This window comes from Aedes aegypti, chromosome 2 (assembly GCF_002204515.2).
Source record: "Aedes aegypti strain LVP_AGWG chromosome 2, AaegL5.0 Primary Assembly, whole genome shotgun sequence".
NCBI lineage: Eukaryota > Metazoa > Arthropoda > Insecta > Diptera > Culicidae > Aedes > Aedes aegypti.
The window spans coordinates 427687414-427708099 of record NC_035108.1 but is presented as its reverse complement, the minus strand read 5'-3'; the positions used below and the strand labels follow the sequence as shown (position 1 = coordinate 427708099).

The following is a 20686-nucleotide window of genomic DNA, read 5'->3' as shown; positions in this document are numbered from 1 at the left end:
ACTGCCTTGTCGACTTGTTATCAATTGATGAGCTCTTTTTATGCTTCTATTTCAATTAAGTAACACATTTCTACCCACGTATTCATCGAGACAGCCGTATGAATGTTACGTTTATATTTTTTTTTTAAACAATGGATGGATCGTCACATTAAGTATCGACATGCTCTAGTTCATATTTTTCATATATAAAGGCTTGTACCTTAGTTCTTGCTTTTTTTATTTAAACTTTGAATGGTTCGCATTCCTTACCAAGGTGAATCCTGATTGTGTAGCTTCTGATCCCTTCTCACTAACAAAAACTCCTTCCCATGACAACCATGAAGACGCAGAGGACAGAATAAAGTACGCACTGTATTTTAAATACAATCTTCTGAATCATAAAAATCTCTCAATTTGCGAAAAATGGCATAATTTTGTTTTGAAAATATTTTGAAAACAATAAGTTTTACCGAAAAACGATGTTCTGCAAACTTGCGTGTCTTATCAAATTGCAATTTTTGCAGAAGAACATATTGCTCTAAATATTTCCATTTAAAAATTATTTCGATTTAAAAATTTTGTCATTTTTATTCAAATTTAAAATTTGCGATAACTCAAAAGTTTGTTAATGAAAACCTATGATTTTCTAGCCCAGCAAATTTGAGGTTACTTTCAAGCAGCGGTGAAAATTTGAAGTCAATCGAACATCTAGAAACCGGGATATAAGCCTCCAAACTTGATCATTTTGTATGAAAAAACGGCCAATGCGTACTTTATTCTGTCCAGTACTGTATACTCGGTGTTTACCCGGGTTGAGGTGAATAACTTAATAAAGGTAAAATAAGAACAAATTTTGCAATCATATCTAGTTTAACCATTATCATGTTATTAGAAAATGACATTGAATATCTCATCAATAGCAAAACATACAATCATGATGTACAATGAAAATCATAATATCATTTCTATCAATATCAAGATTTGTGATTGAACTAATGGAATTTATGCTCATCTGTTGTTTTCGTTCAGAGTTTCTTAAATATTCCAACTAGAAATTTATATCGAAGACTAAGAGAGGTTCCTCCCAAATTACTTGTAAGAATTTTTCATCAGATTCCTAATAAATACCATAGAAGTGCTCAAAGAAATAATCCAATAATCCAGGATTTCTCTAAAAACGTCTCCAAGGAGATACTAAGGTTTATTTCCAGAAATAATTGAAGGAAATTCTTTAAAAAATACGTTTCTTAACTAAATTTTAAAGATATCACTGATCCTAGTGAAGTACATGACAAATTCAAACGAGAGAGAACTCGAGTCAACAGTGACGTTCATGCTATAAGCACGAACTGTATTTATTAACACATAAAAAAATCCAAGTTTTTTTTAACAAAATATCAAGTCCCGAATCTGTCCAAAAATAACAAACTTTTGGTGTACCTTTGAATAAATGATGTTTTCTGTTTTTTAAGTCTTTCATACTTTTGCGTGTTTCGGTTTTTTGAATTATCGCTCTTGTGGTTTTGTATGATTTTTGCCACATTTTTCATAGAGCATTCTGTAAGCTTAGCATTTTCCAAAGGAACCCTTTCCCCCACGCCTGCTAGAACTCCAAAATGTAAAAAGATCAAAGCTGTAACGATTACTGTTTATTAAAATAAATTTAAATTATCGGTTTGAAATAAAGTTACTAACATTACTTTATAATTGCTTAATTTTTTCTCTCTAAAACTACGCGGGTGCTTGAAATTTTCAATCAGTTTAGCGAAAACTTTTTAAAGCTCTTTTTGATCTTTTATCACACATAAGCAAAGGTAAAACGAGCTATTTACACGCTGAACATGTTTTGTGTATAAGATGCATTAGTTTTATAGTTTTTGTAGTTTGAATTTTACAAATAAAGTTCGTCACAGTCCTTAATTATTTTAAAATTTACCAAACGGAACTCTGCATAATTTTCTGCAAGATCTTCTATAGGTAAACCCTGGGTAATCTCGAGCGGAACTCTTGATGGCATTGCAGGAATAATCGATGTACTATTTTGAGCTTATGAAATGAGCCATAAATGAGGCTATTAAGGGATCGTCAAAATATTACGTAACGCAACAGGAGGAGGGAGGGGATCCTACAGTGTTACGATCCACACCAAAATTTTAAATTTTCCATACTAAAGCTGTTACGTGGGGATTGAGGGGGTTTAAAATTGGCAAATTTTGCGTTACGTAATATTTAAAGGAACCCTAAAATGAAAAACCTCAAAATTTGCAGGGAAATGTACCTATGAGGAATATCCGGTTGAATTTGTTATAAAATTTATTGGAGAATTCTTAATAGAAGAATTTATGCAACAATTCATATGATAACCTGTAGAGTAATTCCTGAAACAAATCTAAAATTAGGAAAAATACACAAAGTAAAACTAAAAAAAAAAAACAACATGAGAGCTTTTCGAGGAATTTTTGTTTGATTTCTCGTAAAATCTAAATTTTTCAATTCAAGAATGAAACGGTATTAACTGAATAAATCAGTAGAACTGAATGAATCTTTCTAAGAAATCCTGTAAGAATTTCTGGCAGAATAAGTGGAGTAATCCTAATGTTGAACTGGTTAACGCAAATTCTAAAAAAAATCTTTTAGCTGTTTGAGAAATCATTTGAAGATTTTCAAATCGAGTTCCTGAGAGAATCATTAGAGAACTCTATAAAATAATTTCTGGAGGGATCTCAGGATGAGTTTTTGTTCTTATTCCTGAAGAAATCTATAGACGAATCGCTATTCATTAAGATGGTCGACGAGGAATCTGTAAACTTATGGAATAGAGCATTGTAATCTCTGGATTTCTATTTTTTAAAGGTTTCGGGACCGGGTTGGTATAGAATATGGATCATAATGAAAATGCTTCCAAAACAGTTCCTGGCTTCCTCAGGCTCAAGTTTGAGAAGGCCCCCGGATGTTTGATGTTTTAAAGAATATGGTATTTTTGAACACAAAAACACGATGTTCTGTCAACAATAGCGATTATATAATTAGGATTTCTCCAGATAAACCATACTTATTGTTGTATGGTACATAAACGGATCAATACTTCTTGGTGAGTTCGGAGAAGTTTGTGAATACAAAGTAAAACTATGAAGTCCACCAAGTGTTTCCGTTTCATTCTACGTCTATGCTTCATCAGATTGATCGGGGATTTCAGTAACTATTCGATCGGTTAAAGTAGGGATAAGATCTTCAGGAATGAAAATAAATTTGATCAGGAGTATTAAATTAGTTCACATATTCTGGAGTACTCTGAGCTAACGATTCTTTATACCGTTTTGACTCATATTCCGAACATTTAAGGCCAACCAGTGACCTCGAATGCATCTGATAGACATAAATTAACTGATATTTGTGGAAATTTCCAATACTCAAAAAAGTCTAACTGTTAGCTGTTGGGTGTGCTGATAAAATTGTTTATTTTAAGTTGTTCAGTATTGTTTCAACGTAAAAGTATTCTGCCTCATATTCCGAACACCTTGATTCAAATTCCGAACAGCACGAATAAATCGTATTCAAATGAATAATTTCGCAAATAAATTTATCTGAGCTAGTTTTACTGGTCTCGAACTAGAGAATCATCACTACTCCAGAGGTATAAAATAGATTGGAAGACGTTAAAATTGAATTGCATTGACTGTCACTTCCTTGTAATTTGATGACATATTTCAGTGAAACAAAACGGTATTTCCTCGAACGGTTGCAGAATTTCAAGAAGACGATTGGAGAACTCAAAAGCAGCAAGCCGTTAGTTAAATGCTTCATCGTTCATCTCGAGCTTTAACGTGTAGCTACTATCAAATTACTTCCTTTTTTTTCTGTTTGGTACATTTGTAGTTTTGAAACAGTTCAATTCAGAACATTAGGCGTAAACGTTATTAGAGTAATTATCTCATAATCCAATCAATTGTATCAATGGAGATTTCTAAAAAAAAGGCTGCCTCAAGAAAGTGACCCGGAGCCTCCACAATTGTAAGTTTGGCCATGACCATGAGCTATAGATTCCAGTAATTCCACAACTTGCTTAGCAAGTTATTACTATACCTCATTTTCTATACTATGAAATAATGGCATGTGAATAATGTCAACTGCCAGCATTCTTGACAACCGTTTTCCCTTTGTTAAAGCCTGTTATCACTTAGTCAAGCACATTGTTTGCTCTGCACTCGTTCAACAAGTGGTATCTAAAGCTACTATAACTGCTCCTTCATCTTCCATCCCCTTCTGAGCCAAACAATACGCACCTTTAACTTTGTTCTATATTCACTGCACACAACAGCTGTGTTTAACTACTCGAACGCTAATCTAGACTGACTCCGGTCGGTGGGTAGCCTCCAGAAGCAACAGCACCCCGCATATTTTGGTCATCCAGTGTTTGAATTCCGAACAAGCCGAGCGCTCTTGCACTGCGCTCATAGGGTAAGGTGGGCCAAAATAAGTATCCAGATGACAAACCTATTTTTGCTAAATGTGAACCTTATTTTTTATTTCAAATCCAAATTCACACTATTGGTACACATTGCATATTATGCATCAAGCAATACATTTATAATTTTATATGAACATAAAATTCTTAAATCCATTCTCAATTTTTAGATTTGAATGTGCCTAGTTTATATTACAAAAAGTAAATAAAAAATGGGAAGTAAAATATTAGAAACGACTACATGACAGCTCAATTTTACGAATAAAATTGATGTAATAAATCAAAAGCAGTACCGTCGGACGGGGCTACTTTTGATTCCAGGGGCTACTTTGGACACTCACCTGATGTACTTATTAGCAGCGTAAATATTAATGTGAACAATTTTGTGTCTTCAGGACTTTTATTAATCAATGTATGCTCTACCACTAGGCATGATTGTTTTTTTGAACAACATCAACAATAACAGGATAAACAAGATAACATTTAAAAAAAAGTCCGAATAAATATTCACAAGGTATAAAACATTGGCTTTGCAAACATTGTTTGAATTTTACCCATGTTGTGGAAACTTATTGGGAGCATCACAAAACTATCGAATCGTCATGTTTCATGACAATTTTGTGATTTGTTTTGCTTAAAATTGTTGTTTTATTAAAATAATTGATCAAAGGTCTTATTTTTACGACTTTTATTTTATTATAATGTTTTGGTTTCTATATTTTACAACATAAAAAAATTAAAATAAATGTTTGTTAAAGTGACTAGACATAAAACACACAAATTTCAATAGTATCAATGACAAGTTCACAACATAATCTCTAAAAAAATATTTTCCGTCATATTTAACATGAATTTGCCGTACAAAACAAATGCATCCTTCAAATGCCTGAAATAAACTACTCTTAAGCCAGCTCTAAGCTGCTTATAAGCTTTTAGCATATTACAAAAGCGAACTTACTTCCTTACGATCTTGCAAAACTTTTCTTCATACATTGAGTTTTTAATGATAATTACTTACTGTAAGTTACTGGTATTAAATTAGTGACTAGTATTAATGTGATCTTTCTACATATCGTTCATATAACAGTAAGAATAGAAAAAAAAAACAATTTTTTACATAACTCATTAATCATCGCAGTACCTAGTAGTTACATCGTTCGTCAACTTAAAAATCAAGCATTCGTATCTGATACTTCCATTTAAGAGGAAGTTGAAAGTTTAAGTTTCCTACTGCAAACTGAGAATAGTGAATGGTATGTTTCGCTGAAATTTGTTATATATGTGTAACTGTTTCTAGCTTTGCAGTTTTCTAAATAATGTTTATTGATGAAAAACGTTCAATAACATCACAGTGGACGATAATCTATAGAATCAGTTTGACAGTTATAAGGAAAAATCATTTCATTATCATATTGTGAAAATGTCCAAAGTAGCCCCTTTTTTGTCTTGAAGGACACACTTTTTTCGCTATTCAAGGATTTTTGTTATTTCTTGATGGATTTGCCTCATATTTTGCACATTTGTTACGTACATATACAACTTAAATATAGGCAAGAATTATCAATATCTATCCATAATTCTAAGAGTTACAAATCCTCAAAGTTAAAGAATGTGGAAAAAATGTCAAAAGAAGCCCCGTTTGACGGTAATTTCAAGTATTTTAATATTTCGAAATAATTTTCGTATTTCCATAAGAAGTGCTCATCTTGTCCCGCTTTGTAAAAATTACTTAAATAATGAACTGTGCACAATTTTTGATGATAGTTTTCCGTCAATACTGAAATACTCTAAAAAAAATTTAAAATGTTAGGGTCAGTGTTCCCTTAGTGGACAGTCCCCTATAGTCGCCACTAGTTTTTACGGTCGTTTTGCTATAAATCTCTTCAAAATATTTGTTGACATGAAGGTCAGGAGCTATTTATCTAAGTACATCGATACTGATGATCGAAATAATTAGTTTTGTCTAAAATTTGAGCTCCCTTGTATAGGCGACCTATTGTTCCTATAGTAGCACTATTGAGAGAAACTATTTTTTATTATACGAAATAATAAATTAATTAAGAACTTTTTTTACATCAAACGAAAGCTTTTGATCCACACTTTGAAGGAAAAATATAAAAGCTTTGTAAAAATACGGTTTTGATTAGTATTTTGCCAACGCCGTGATGCTAGTGCTACTATAGGAACAGAAATTAGAAATAGGGCTACTATAGGCTCATGTATTCCTATAGTGGCACAAGCGATGATTCATACAAACATATGAATTTTCGTAGTTTTCATATTTTTCCCACAAAACCAAAATAAAAAGCTTTCATTATTTTTCGATTTTTTACGAATATTTGCTCTATAGCCGCATATATTGGTACATCGACCCTAGCTGAAAATAAAAAATAATATCAAAATTTTGTTAGACTACACTTTTTTTTGTTCTGATTATTTGTTATGAGAAAATTCAAAATTCCCACAAGTTGTGATAATTCACACATATTATCTAGTTATTATTATTTCTAAAACCTTTTGTCAAGGTTAGTAGTATAATGAGCCTTAATTCAACAGTATATTTTCGGTGTTTTAATGAAATTGATCCTTCCAGTCCCAAAACTGAGGGATGCATGGTCATTTGGCCCCGTCTACCCTACATGGCGATGGCGCGCGAGCCGGCGATCGATCGTTTCACGAAAACAAGAGCGAACCTTATCGTCCAGTGACTCCGCCGATGGACAATACACCAGAGCCAGATCAGACTTTGAGAACCACCGATGGCATATCACTGCCACTGCTCGCGGCACGAAGTCGTTAACAAGGCAGCTCAATAATGGGACGATCCACCACAATACAATTAACTATAGCGGGGGTTTTCAGACTTTGTGGGTCGCGGAGCAATTTTTGAAATTAGAAAATTTGTTTCGTGGATCACCTGTTCTTTATCACGACTCTGATTGAAATGCTTAATTTTCTATACGCTCAAATCGATTCAATAACAAAGTTTAAGAAAAAGTCGATCTGAAGGCACAGAGACGCGCCATCCATAGACATAGAAAAAAAAACAAAAAGTAATGGCGTTTTCAAAATTTTTGCAATTACTCTGGGTATTTTTTTAGATAATTTGAACATTTATTTAGAATAATTTAATCAATTGGTCGACAGAATTTTAGGAAAGTATAGAAAATTACCAACAAGTACAACCATGTAATCGACTTTCACCGCTTTCCACCAAATTTTGATTCATTCACTTGCAACATGCAAGAAGCGAATTTTAATGCCAATCGGATTACCCCTCGGCCTATGGGACTACCCACGTGATTGCAAACTTGACAAAAACCCTTAATTTTGCTTGCATTCTTATACTCCCATGCAAAAGTTTGGGTACACCTAATCTTATTTAAAACACGAAAATTATGTGCAATTTCAAATCAATCATGTACGCACCGTTATTTGTGTTTGAAAAAGCTATGAACTATTAAACGTGGTTGGAAAATGGTAAAGATATTGATAAAAATGATTGGCGTGCAGCTCAGGTGAACCCAAACTTTTGCACGATGGCTTGAATGACTGTTTCATTGATTTTGAATACTTTTCTGATTTTCCGCCAACATTTCGTGAATGCTCTTCAGATTACGAATCTAATGACACATTGATTTAAAATTTTGGTTGATCCAGTACTAAAGAAATTAGTAATTTATTTCAGTGTTATTTTTGAAAAATGTTGCAACTTCAAGTAAAAATTTAGTATACAAAATTCAAAAAATGTTTTTAAAAAAATACATACGATGTAAGAATAACTCATTGTCTTTCATACCATTGAGAGTTACAATTAGACGTATAATCACTAATAACAGAGATATGTACAAAACACTTTTGTATGTTTTAAGGGAAAACCAAACTCTTGCACGGGAGTGTATAAAAAAGAATATTTTACACTACTCACGAAGTTTTATATTAAATAAGAATTAGGGTAAATTTCCAAGGCTAAAAATCGATAATTGCACGTCCACAAAACATGTACGAGATGTGCAATAATTAATTGTTTTTAGCATCTGCAATAACATAGTTTAAATTCAAAAAAGTAAATCTGGAACTCTACGCCGCAGGAATACTTTCAGGTTAGTTTTGAAGGACAAACTGTTTGTAATTTGTTGGAGACTTGAGGTAAGATGTTATATTTTGAAGGATCAAGGAAGGAAAAACGTTTTTGACCGAAATTGTAATGCGCTCTAGATCGAGAGAGAGTTTTGAATTGACTAGTATTATGAATACGAGGGGCAATGTAGAGGGATATGTTATGATGTAATATATATCGAATTGTGGAGAACATTATGCACCATTTGTAGCGTTTGCTGCTCGCAGATTCCTAAAATTGGTAAAGCGCGATGGGATAGCTCAATATACAAACGGACAGTTGAAAACAGGATTGGTAATTTGAAGATAATTTTGAGGCAGCGGTTTGATTTGAATTTGAAGTTTTTTGAGCTTAGATTTGTATAGGTATTTCGTTTTTTTTTTCAGGTTCAAAGTAGGTAGCAGGTAAAATACTTTGAAGTAAACGCAGATCTTCAAACATATTTGTTGTTATTAGGATTTATATTAGGTGATGGGGCCTTCCTTAGCCGAGTGGTTAGAGTCCGCGGCTACAAAGCAAAGCCATGCTGAGGGGGGACACGTGGCGTAGTTGGCTTCACTTCTGCTTTGATAAGCAGATGGTCGTGGGTTTGATTCCCAGCCCCTCCAACAAAAAACTCTCGTCCAGCTGCTCGAGATGCATCATGGAGAATATAGACACTATATGGATGGGACAGATTCTACTCTTGAAAACGCACCGAAAGCAACTGCGACACTGGCATTTCTTCGAGGATTACAAACCCTCACAACAACACCGAACTATGGATATGGACCTTCACGCTATGAACTCTGGCAATGAACACGGACGAATTGATTGGATATTAAATACGATCACCAACAAGAACAAAAATCAGCTCGAGCGATTCTTCCTTCCTACTCGATACTTCCCATCGAGTGTGGATTGCGAAGTAGGCAAAATAGATTCATAACAGTGTGCACACAAGCAATAGGGCATCTATTAATAAAATCTGTATGACTAGGAGCAGTGTCTGCATATTTCAATATACAGTCAACAACGCCGATCCTCAGTAGGCTCCGTCATCGTTGAATTCTTCTTTGTGTGAATGTTTGTTTGACAATACATGCACGAATCTGGTAGAACGTGCATTCAGTTTTTCAATTACTTTTGCTACACTAATTCTCATCCACTACTGACATTCAAATTCAATTTCACTAGTGAAAAAAATCATTTCCGTCAGAATACCCCACAAAACATCCGCAAATTGCAAAAGTTGTATTTTTTTTTTTATTGAAAGACAATCATGATTCATCAACTGGAGGCATCACATTGCCGTTTTCTTACACCAGTAATATAAAATTCATTTGTAATTTTTTATATTCAATTTTCAATTTCAGTGCCTCTAGGTGAAACTGAATTTTGAAATGACACCAACAGTGGGTGAAACTGAATGTGTGCGTGTGTTGCACCCACTCTCTTTCTCGTCGCATTCGCACTCGAAGTCAGATTGGCTTCTTGCTAGCCACGGCATAAAAAATTAACAAGGCAGGCTCTTCACTGATGTAAACATCAAGTTTGGTTGAAAACATGTGACGTCACTCCTATCGTACCATATACCATCCGGACCACTAGATCAATTTTTTTGAAAATTTGTTCGAGGTGGATAGGAATGACGTCGTCAAGTAGCTGTCAGTTTTCGGAATATATCACCTTCTTAAATATAGTACACCGTGTTGCTAGCGGAGTTTGTTTTTGTTCGTTTTCGCACTGATCGGGTATCATTCGGCTGAATTTTTACGACACTGACTAGGAGTAATCAGACAGATACCCAGGGTTGCCAGTACATTTTGGAAGATGTCTTGCGAGTTCAAAATAAAAAGTTTTGCAAAATCTGGCAGTCACCAAAGTATAGGAAAGCAATTAGATCCGAATCTCGATTCCGAATAATATAATATAGAAAAAATGATCGAAATTCTCTTCAATCCAAATTTCATTATGAAAAATACTGAAACTTAAGATGGCCTTATTAACTGCATAAGCTAAGTATGTTGTTACGCCCAAGAAAAATAAAAATTTCTTCGCAAGAAATGGCCAACATTTTATTTTTTACAACGAGCTCCATTTGAAATTCGTACTGCGATCAAAGAAAAGTGCTTTTCTTGACCTTTTCGGGAGGAAATTTTCAACGCATCAAGATAGGCGATAACTTTTCTGTTGAAGTTCATACTTCTCAATAAGGCTTTATTGGAAAACATTGTAGTATTTCAGTTATCGTCACTTAACTTTTTAAGGTGAAACAGTTTGGTATCAACTTCTAAGATTGTACTTAAACTTCAAAGGAACCAATCTCGCGAAGAAAGCATTCAACAGCAATGCACTCTTTATTTTGACTTTGTGCACTAGCAGAAAGCTTAAAATAAGAAGATCAGAAAAGTTTGCCAACTATTTCGCCAGTTTAGTGCCTTTGAAAACGTGAGTAGCGGCACATGTCGGTCATTGTGCCGGCCATCTTTGGATTCTGAGATGTTTCACCTTAAGATTGTAAAACAATATCCAAAACCATAAAGATATTAGAAAGTTTCGCTTTCAACGTCTATTTTGCCAGTTTCCTTACTGAGGCTCTACTAAAGTTGATCTGGACATAATTCAAACTATAATCAATTTTTCAATGAGTGGGACTGTTTAGGAAAAATGAGATTTCAATGCCAAAATACCATTGTGAAGTAATCTAACTCACTAATTTGAAGACTTTTTGAATAATGATGTTGCGTCTGCAATACGAGTGATTCCGATGCCTGGTTTCTACGCCGCAATATGAGTTTTTTAAGCACCATAATAATGTTTATTAGAGTATCCTTAAACATGTAATGCAGTGCTGTAAAGTCTGGCTGGATTTGAAAAAGTCTTGCAAAATGAGCAGTTTGTCTTTTTGCCTTTTTCTCGACGAAAAGTCTGGCAGTGCAAGATTAATCTGGCATAATGGCAACTCTGCGGATACCTATAGAAAAGAAACTCGGCACAGCATCGGTTAAATAACACGGAGTGCCTACCAAATAAAGATAGGAAAAAAAAGCCATGCCGAAGGTGTCTGAGTTCGATTCCCGGTCGGTCCAGGATCTTTTCGTAATGGAAATTTCCTTGACTTCCCTGGGCATAGAGTATAATCGTACCTGCCACACGAATGCGAAAATGGCAACTGTGGCAAAGAAAGCTCTCAGTTAATAACTGTGAAAGTGTTCATAAGAACACTAAGCTGAGAAGCAGGCTCTGTCCCAATGATGACGTTCATGCCAAGAAGAAGATTAGGGTGAAATAAAGCCATGTCGTCAGTAAATAGCCTTGGAGTACTTTTGAGATAAATTTTACAAATATCTTTAACAAATATCAAATTATGTGAATTAGAAAAAGAAGAGGCCCAATGTTGCTACCTTGTCGAACTCCGGTAGTCATTTCCTTTATTGAAGTGTTCACTAGGCCGTCCCATATTTTTCAAAAATGCGAAATGTTAATAGTTCGTTATTGTTAAGTGCTCGTTTTGCTAAGAAAAAAAAAAATCAGGTAAAAATTTTAAGTCCGTACGTGGACGCTAAGTGGTCCCCAACGGTTCTGAAGGTATCGGGTGTAAATGACCCCTGTGCGCAAAATCGAGCTCGCTGCTCTAGTGGACGCAACACGAGTACGAAAAGCCACTAGTAACAAAATCTCATGCGCGCGTTGATAGTCAGCATAGAAGTTTATTTTCTTTTTAGTTAAAATGTAGTAATATTGTTAGAAATTCCACCAGGAAATTTGCTGAAAATATACTCATCAAATATGATGATCATTCTTTCTGGAATGTTCAGTAACTTGTCTATAAAGCTTTCAGAGAATACAACTAGGAGTTGTCTTCAAAAAAAAAACCATTGTCCGTAGCATTAATTCACTCGAATATTAAGTTGAGCTCAAAAATCGCTTGTCACACTGAGTGCTCGGTAACTACTCAAACTGATAATCGGTAAAAATTACATTTGTTAGCTATAGTTATACCCTACGCAGGTTTTTTTCCCGTATCTTCTTTCTGGCGTTACGTCCCAACTGGGACAAAGCCTGCTTCTCAGATTAGTGTTCTTATGAGCATTTCCACAGTTATTAACTGAGAGCTTTCTTTGCCGAATGACCATGTTTACATGTGTATATCGTGTGGCAGGTACGAAGATACTCTATGCCCTGGGAATCGAGAAAATTTCAAACTCGAAAAGATCCTGGACCAGCGGGATTCGAACCCACAACACTCAGCATGGACATGCTGAATAGCTGCGTGTTTACCGCTACGGCTATCTGGGCCCACTTTTTTCCCGTATCTTAGAAACAAAAAACTTAATGCTAGACTGAATCTTCGATTCAGTGTGAATCAAAAGCATTAAAAATGCCAAGATCCAGAAAAAAATCAGTGTGTAGGCTTCTATCCGACCTTATGGTAAATATTTGATGGATATCGTTGTAATTTAAACGAAATTCGTGAAGAAATATATTCCGTTACAACTACTACTTACTACTACTAAACTAGCGTTGTCGTTCAGATTTTTTCTGGCTAAGCGAAATATTCCTAAACTGCTTGAAAACATGCGTTTTACCATTCGTCACAACGTCGATAAAATTTTTAGAATAAAATAAGTTGAACCCACCCCTCAATTTATCAAGAGCACAAATCTAGATAACTTAGGGGGGTCTGTAGCCTTGAGGTTACGCTTTCGCTTCATAGGCGGAAGGTCATGGGTTTAATTCTCAGCCCCTCCACAAAAAAAACCGTCCACCCACCAGAAGACGCCCCACGGAGGACCGTGCTTTGGGGAGCACATCCATCCTCCGTCAGTATCAGATGGTGACTGAGACAAACAGACCCTCTTCGCAGGCAGCTAGCCTCACTAAAAGCAGAGCTCTCTCCTACCTGCTCGGTGTGAGAGTAAAAGAGTAGGAGAGAGTGAAACTGGATGTAAATATAGATAAGTTGAAAATAGATCTGTATCGATAAAGAAGCTACAGATCAACTGAGTCCGGCACAGTAGATCTAGATAACTAAACAGTGCTCTGAATTAAAAAAAAAATGATCGTACAGTCAAGGCTAACAAGTTATAAATGGATCAAATTTTCAGCGTGAACCTTTTTTTATTGTTCTCTATAGATTCGTAGAAGGAGATCCTCGGGTACCGGACACCTAAGCCGCCAAATTAAAGAATCAAAAACTATTGATTTTATGCGGTCTTGGTGCCCACTTATGATAAATATTTTCATTTTTGTAGCGCACAAACATACATATAAATATAGACGTTGCATTTTGATGATGTATTTTAGTAAGTACCAAAATGATCAACCTTAAAAGGTGGCACCCATTACCGAACACTATCATGAAATGCCTCGAATTATGTAAATTTGTACATCGTTGAATGTGTTAATAGTATTTTATTGCCAATTCAATGCTTTTGCAACATTCACAAGAGTAATTTGAGTTTTACCTAATCTGCAATCTGTGTTGTTCTTTTTCATTCTTCTTATTTTTATTACTGTGATCGAAAAAAAAAAAAACAATCGTTGAGCTTGTTACTAGAATACTAAATTTAGTTCTAAATTCAATTTTTATTACATATGTACATTCAAAATTGTTTGGAGCATCATTTGAGTTTTTTTTTAAGAACGTCTCGGAGCACCTGCTAAGGCATCACAAATGCTCCGGGAAGTGCGATCTGGAAACCACTGAGCTATAGGAAGCGAAGCGATGTTTCTCGAACCGTATGCGTCATTCTTTTGCGATAGTGTGTGCTGGATAGTGAATAAAGTACGCTTCCAATGATCGCGAGTTGTTGTTTGCAAATTTGTAGGTCAATGTCGTTTTGGCAAACATGGAAACCTATCGCAGACCGAATCGGTTTGTCCATTTGTTTGGATGGGTCCGTCTGCCTTCGGGGATGGTTGGTGTTATGGTTGCGTGTAGATAGGATGGAAGTAATGATGTGATTCGGATTGGCTTTGGTAAGGAAACACAATGCATTGCATCTCAAGCAAGTCCTTCAGGATCTGAAGATAATATTATTCAATCGACGGTCTACCTTTGGGAATAGAAGTTATGCAAATCTTCAACTTGTTTCAGCAAAGTTATGTCAATAGCAATTTAACGATAAATTGACATGGAATCAGCTCACCATTCTCACTATTACAAAATAGGGGGGCTGGGGGCAAGAAGGACACCTTAAGATATATAGGTTCAAATCATGGTTGATTAGCACAATTTTTGAAGATTATTCCAGTGTAGGGGCAAGCTCAGCTCTTGTTTTAAATGATGTTATCGATAGATTTCAAAAATATAAGAAACACGTGATGATTTCTCGATTACTTTTTCAAATCGACGTAAGTAACTTTTGTACGGTTTTGAGAAAATTAATTAGGAAAATTCACAATCTATCTTCTAAAACTGTTTTAAAATGAATCACCTTTTTAACATTTTTTTGCCGTGTACTTCGCTCAAATTTTGCATGCACTCAGCTCACGTTCAAAAACTAGGTAGTTTCTATTATTTCCCACAAAAATAATTATAAGAAAATGATAAGCCGTTTCATTCAGTTACTTTCGACGTTTTTCTACCAGTGTAAAATCGGCTCAAGTAGTGTTTTGTTTTGATTCGTGGTTAAGTCACTTTGTCTCTCCATACAGCGGGGCGGCGAAAGTAGTGGTTAGGTTGCGAAAGTTGAAAATGTTACTTTCGTCATTTTGTAAATCCGGAAATTAAACGTTCTAAAAGTGAAAAGTTGAGTTGGTATAGAGCGGTACGTGTAGAATTCCGCCTGCTTAACACGTAGGATCGATAAAGTAAGTTTGTATACTTTTTTGACTTGAGTCTGTATGAATAAGTTTTCGAGATTTGAGATTTTTGAAAATGTCCCTTCTTATGAGGTTTTTAAACGAGGCACAGGGCAAGAGTGCCACTCGTATGGGGCAAGAAGACCACCAGAGCAAAATGCCACAAATTTTGTATATTATTATTTCCCCGCCTAAAGGATAAATTGTAGAGTAAGTAGAGATAAAAACTGAGGGATAAAAGTTGACTTATAGTTAAAAAGTAATTTTACGAAATTAATTTAGTTTTCATCTTATTTGACTGTAACAATAATAGTAAAAATTTTCAGAAACCATTTTGAATGTCCAAGAGGGTTTATTTTGATTTTATTAAGTAGGAAACATTGATTGAATGCAATATTAAACAAGAAAAATAAAAGTTCATTTGATTTTATATGAGAAAATTGCGGTGTCCGTCTTGCCCCATAAGACATACTGTTATTATATATGTAAAATTTAATGTCAAAAGGACTTTTTCGAAAAAAATTCTTCACAGCTATATCAAACAATTGAAAATCATCAATACTGTGCGGAAAAATCAATATGTTTTGTATTTATTGGGAGTCAAACCTTGTTTTCCAGTCTTACATTCTTATAATATTTCGCATATTTTGCGTTGGTGAGTTAAAGACATTTTTCTATTTTTTTGTACTAAACATTTTTAACTGTAATGTTTACACAACCCTCAATTAGTACTCAATTTATACTTATCCTGCGTTAAACATCAAAAAATTGATTTGAACTACGTGAAATTAGAGGTGGCACTTTTGCCCCGGGTGTCCTTCTTGCCCCATGTCCCCCTACCCATTAACGAAATGGTATCACCACCCAAACAACTAGAGTACTTCACAGATGGTTGGTGGAATCATAATGTAAATTAAATGCAAATGATTCATCTTTAGTTTGGGAGAACAAATAGTCGTAGCGATGAACGTACAGTTATTCAACAAGACCAAGCTGAGGATCGTGGATTCGAATCCTGACGGTCGAGGATCGTTCCATGAAGGAAGTTTTTCGACTTCCCAGGACATAGAGTATCGCGTGCTTGCTACAAGACAAACAAATTCAAACATGGTCAATCGGCAGAAGGGATTTCGTTACATTCCAGTTATCTTCCAAAGAGTTTCAGAGGGGTGTTCATAGACAAAAGTAAGTAATCGAGAGATTTTTTTAGTTTAATTCCATACAAAGTAAGTTTTTATGTTCTGCAAGTTTGCAGGGGCCCAGATAGCCGTAGCGGTAAACGCGCAGCTATTCAGCAAGACCAAGCTGAGGGTCGTGGGTTCGAATCCCACCGGTCGAGGATCTTTTCGGGTTGGAAATTTTCTCGACTTCCCAGGGCATAGAGTATCTTCGTACCTGCCACACGATATACGCATGCAAAAATGGTCATTGGCACAGTAAGCTCTCAGTTAATAACTGTGGAAGTGCTCATAAGAACACTAAGCTGAGAAGCAGGCTCTGTCCCAGTGAGGACGTAATGCCAGAAAGAAGAAGAAGAAGTTTGCATAACTTCTGAAAGTGAATAACTTTGCCGAACAAACAAACCAATCACAACGTACCTAAACTAAAAACCCTCGGTTGCTTACTTTTGTCTTTGAACAAGCCTCTAAAACTCTTTGGAAAATGACTGCTATGTTATTAATTCACTGCAGACAAAATTTTCTGGTTATTTGTAGTCTGTCAGTAAAATTTCAGCCAATTCGAATTACCAGAATCTGAGATACAGATCCTCATTCATTTTCATTCTCAAAACTCGTTATATACTAACCTTTTTTTTCGGAATCACTCAAAGGATCTATAAAAAAAAACACAACGAGCGGAGATTGAATAATTGAAAACAACAAAATAACCGACCGAAACTTTACAACGCAACACGTTCAAGCTGACCGACTCCAGTGCAACAACTGAAACCTCGAAACAAGCATCCGTAAATTTATTTCAAACAGATACACAACGCCACCCGAAAGCTCCTATCACTTGCAACGAGAATCGAACCACAGACAAACAGAGAGCAAATTTCTTGAAATTGCATCGCCCAGTTTAAGCCAGCATCACAGACAAGCAAACGTAACTGTTAGAACAAATGTCATTGAATTCCATCGTAAATTTCTTACCATAATCATCTTCAGAAGGCGCTAGTGTGAAACGTCAAACACTAAAAAACGATGCGCTCCTCTGGTTTTGAGATGCGTAGCATAGCAAATTTGAATATGATCGTAAAATGAGTGGTAGCTGTAAATTTCATCAGTGTCAGTCTGCTTGTTTGTGACCGAACGATCTCCATAGTCATCATGGCAAAACTTTTATCAATGTCTGTTTCGCTAATGGTCGTTCGAAAATCTGGTTTCAGCTGCATCGGATCTGTCTGTATAGAGAGGTACCCACCCGAAAAACACGGACCAAAATCAGAAAATCTCCTCGAGCGAAGCACCCCATCAGCAGCACACATACGGACAAAAGTTCCACATGGTGGTAAAACTGGATTTGCACCGAAAAAAAGGCCAATGAACCGCGTCGCAGCATCACGAACATAACAAAATTAGCACATTACGGTGGATGCAGCAGAGTTCTGACTGAAGAGCGAGGGACGAATCTACACCGCAAACATTTGCGCCAACTTCCGCAAGTTAATTGCATCTACTATGACAAACTGCAATAACAATGCAACCATCCATGATCAGCTATAGGCGTCCTCAGGTCTTCGATTCATCAGCAGCAGTGCGGTGGCAAGTCCTGATAACATTTATAGCTATAGTTTTCGATGCTTGATAAACCCATAGGCGGGTGCATAGGAAATCACGAGATAAGAGAAGAATGCAATGAGGAACTAGGTCACGGCAGAGTTCTCCACTGCATGTTGCACTTTTATCAATATACAGTTACGGACAGAACATCAGGGGTACCTTAGGGGGAAAAATTAGCTCGCTGATACCTTTGGTATTCTTTCTCTCATAATATTTTGAATGAATAATTAGGGGAACCTGGTCCAATTCGGACCCTGTTCTAATCCGGACCATCAAGCATTTCTCAATGCTGGCGCTACTGTAAAGATCGTGGGTACCGTTTTTCTGCTCACCGTTTGGCTTAGATCTAACACAATAAATTTGACGCCTTTCAGTTATTACGTTTGCTTTTTATATTAGGGTGATGTGCTAGTATCCATCGTATTAAGCATTGATCAGTGAGAGCTGTAATTTTCCCAGTATTGCAGTAAATGATGCTGATACAAACCGATGCCAAACAATTCTTTCTCAAAACGGCTTTAGCATTGTACAATAACATTTTGATAAATCTTGATCTGTTTTTGGAAATAATGCAAAGAAAATGCATCTTATCGTATTCTCAATCCGTCGTATCGTTTTCAACTCCGTCGCAATCAGTTTCCAGATTCGTCCCACAACTTACAGCTCACTGTGGTATATTGAGTGGTTAAAACACAATACATCAACGCTATAATAAAATGTTTTACTAGAATATATAGATCTACGGGCATCTCCCTCCATTCCTTCAGCATGATGGAATATACTAATTTCCTTTAAAATTCTTAAAATTCATTGTTCGTCATCAAAATTCAGCCCAAACATATGAACACAATTCCTTTTGACCGTACAACTATGGCATTTGCTCACAGTACAGCGAAAACAACACAATCAAAGGAACCGTATTTTTACGTCGAGCGTCGCGCACACATTGATGCGCACAAGCTTTTTTTTCTCAGTACGACGGATTGAACTTTGTTTACATTCTCAATTATACGCGGCGGTTGAGGAAATTTTAAATTTTAGTTTTACGGCGTGTGATTGGAATGAAATCCTTCAGTGAAGAAGTACGAAAGTTTTCCACAGTGAAAATAAGTGCCCGGCGAAGTAAGTCACCCAAGGGGCGGGAAGAAACTTGTGTTCGAAAGTGGTGTGGCTCAGTCGATCGCTAAGCATTTCTCTCAAATCTGGACAAACATTTGAAAAGGGCCCAAGAGGTCTTGAGCCTTTTTTTAGAAACGTTGCTGTTGAGCCCTTCTTAGCCCGCCCACGCAAACTAACACAACTATCAGAAAGATTGGCGTTAGCTCTTCCTGATAGTGGTATTGGTGAGCGTGATCGAGTTGAATTGGGCTCAACAGCGTCTTGCAAAGCCAATGTTTACCAATGTCGATGTGCCCTTTTGAAATGTTTGTCCAGAAATCGTGTTCGTCCATGCGATTTCGGTGAAGAAGTGAAAAGTGGATAATTGAACTGAAGTTATTTATCGAAATACAGTAGTTTCATTGCATTTTTGGTGTACAGGTGGACGAATCATAAAAGCTTTCACAAAATTACATTCGGAAAATGAAGCTATGTTGCAGGTAAGTTTGAATACCCGCCGTAGTGGAACATTTTAAGTTTGATACGACGAATAGTAGCTCTTACGACGAAGTAGAACGAAACCCTAGTTTATTGTTTTGAAGTGCTCAGGTGTACTGTCGGTTGGCGTTATTTCCAAGTTTCTATAAGCGACAATAATTCTCCAATCTCTCTGTGTTATTTTATAATCGAATCACCCTAGCCTAAGCTTTCAGATTCACCATATGGTTTTGATATGTCTATGCACCGTTTGTGCTCAACGAGTTTGAAAATCTCAAAATGTGTGTTGGTCCAATCCGGACCTTTTGATATGGTTCAATACGGACCTCTTGATTTTCAACGTGTACTCAGTCTATTCTAAGAGCTCCACCCTGTGAAAATCTTCCTGACTCGACCGAAAATCACAGAAGTTGTAATATTGATTAATAGTGCCTTTGTTTCTGTTGCGGTCAAGAAAATGGCTTAGCAAAAAATCTAAGAAATGAGGTAGATTAGCAAAAACTAAAGGAATCAATAAATAAGCTACTTGAACAGCATCTCCATCAATACCACAGCCAAGCTTTATCCAAAATATATTGGCAATACGCTATAAAAAACGTTTACGAGTACTATATAAGAACAATACAGTCAACTATCCCTTGTCCGATTTACTGTGTTTTTGTTCACAAGCTCGAAGGAAAGCGCAGTCCCTTCAATATAGTGTACTTTAATCCATAAATATAAGTAGGTACTTCTCAAACTTGAATTTCCGAGACTTCGAGTCTGTTTGTTGTCTGTTTCAGTTTCCCATACAAGTTCAACCCGATATTTCATAGCAAAGTTATAATGTGTGGAAAATTTTACAATATTCAACTTTAAAATTACTTTTTTGAATGTATTTTGTCAAAATAAATAAAAAAAGCTCTAAAATTTGAAAATATGTGTACATCATCTCGATAGCTCCCATACACGATA

At 35.8% G+C, this 20686-nt stretch overlaps 1 protein-coding gene across 9 annotated transcripts in view; it reads right to left on the bottom strand.

The window, feature by feature from the left end:
- The window catches only part of LOC5578837 (glucosamine-6-phosphate isomerase), a 55751-nt gene that overhangs the window by 17350 nt on the left and 17715 nt on the right, over positions 1-20686 (bottom strand). For 5 of the 9 annotated variants that reach the window (XR_002500927.1, XR_002500926.1, XR_002500922.1 and 2 more), the window contains exon 1: positions 4263-4401. The exons of 2 other annotated variants lie outside the window; for them this stretch is intronic. The gene's annotated coding sequence lies outside the window, so the exon portion shown is untranslated. Of the gene's footprint in view, positions 1-4262; positions 4402-17160; positions 17312-20686 lie in introns of those variants that run through there. 2 more of the 9 variants (XR_002500924.1, XR_002500925.1) reach the window with 2 other exon arrangements.